The following is a 1,300-nucleotide window of genomic DNA, read 5'->3' as shown; positions in this document are numbered from 1 at the left end:
ATCTGTTGTATCAAAGCGAATGGTAACCGTAATAATACCATATTGTCTTTCAATATATTGTGTCTGTGATAATACTTTTGTCTTGGAGGGAAATATCTGTTAATTAAGACATAGAATAAATTACTAATATGTTTCATAACTCGATTAAAATTTTCAAAAGTTAAACTAAAACATTTAAGTAAAACATATCAAGTTAATGATGAAGAACTATGTAAAATCTGGTGGAGAATCGTCCATCTCATATACCTTCATAGATAAACAAGATATACAATGCCATCAAATTTTTGAGGAAGAAGGACAAAAATACGATACACCGGATTTTTCAAAATTGCCAATATGGACAAAACATGCAACAAAAATTTCAATGTATTTGATATTAATTTCCATCATATTTTTATAATTACACTAAAAATATGATACAAAAGTCTAATTTTTCCTTTCCATTTTTACATGTTTTTATCGGACTTTTTTGTTTTTTACTTATTCTATTTAGAGTAATATTTTTCATAAAATAGTAAAAATTGAGAGATATATATTATTTATTAATTAAAATGTTATAAATTTAATCTTATTAATATATTAATTTATTTAATTGGAAAAAAGTTATCCTGAAATTAATTTTATATTTTAAATCATTTATATTAATATTTTTAATAATTAAAATATTGATTAGATCATAATAAAGAAATTTAATAATATATAAGTTATAGAAAAACAATAGGGAAGAAAAGGTATAATTTGAAGAGGAAAGGAAAGGTGATTTTGTGGAAAATATTTAGAAAAAACGAAAACAAATGAAAAATGTCAGAAGTGGGATTTGAACCCACGCCCCCTTTCGAAGACTAGAACTTGAGTCTAGCGCCTTAGACCACTCGGCCATCCTGACTAATGTTTAATATTTTGTAAAACGGTTATAAATAACATACTTAACGTATTATATTGATAAATTAAAATGAAAGCGGAAAAATCAAAAAACGACTCTGCTGGGGATCGAACCCAGAATCTCTGGTTCCGTAGACCAGCGCCTTATCCATTGGGCCACAGAGTCCTTGTTGATGATATGTAATATATATAATATATTAGTGAACATTTTTGTTTTCTTATGTTAATAAAAAGTCACTTAGACTATTTTCTCAAAAAAAAAAAGCGATGTTGTCAAGTTTCACTATATTAGTATTGAAATAAATTTTCATTAGTTTATTAATATGTTCAAACAAACGCATTTTAGTTTTGGGGGTATTTATTTTTACCATACTTCTATTATTTTGTTATAATTCACAATAATCTTTTTTTTTCTTTG

At 25.3% G+C, this 1,300-nt stretch overlaps 2 non-coding genes across 2 annotated transcripts; both read right to left on the bottom strand.

The window, feature by feature from the left end:
• Nucleotides 1–802: 802 nt before the first annotated feature.
• On the bottom strand, nt 803–886 carry TRNAL-CAA (transfer RNA leucine (anticodon CAA)). Its single transcript has one exon. It is a non-coding gene; the product is annotated as a tRNA-Leu (tRNA).
• Nucleotides 887–975: 89 nt separating this feature from the next.
• TRNAR-ACG (transfer RNA arginine (anticodon ACG)) lies at nt 976–1,048 on the bottom strand. The gene has a single exon. It is a non-coding gene; the product is annotated as a tRNA-Arg (tRNA).
• Between the last annotated feature and the right edge of the window lie 252 nt (nt 1,049–1,300).

This window comes from Lathyrus oleraceus, chromosome 4 (assembly GCF_024323335.1).
Source record: "Lathyrus oleraceus cultivar Zhongwan6 chromosome 4, CAAS_Psat_ZW6_1.0, whole genome shotgun sequence".
NCBI lineage: Eukaryota > Viridiplantae > Streptophyta > Magnoliopsida > Fabales > Fabaceae > Lathyrus > Lathyrus oleraceus.
The sequence above is the reverse complement of the archived record's forward strand: the minus strand, read 5'-3'. Positions and strand labels throughout refer to the sequence as shown.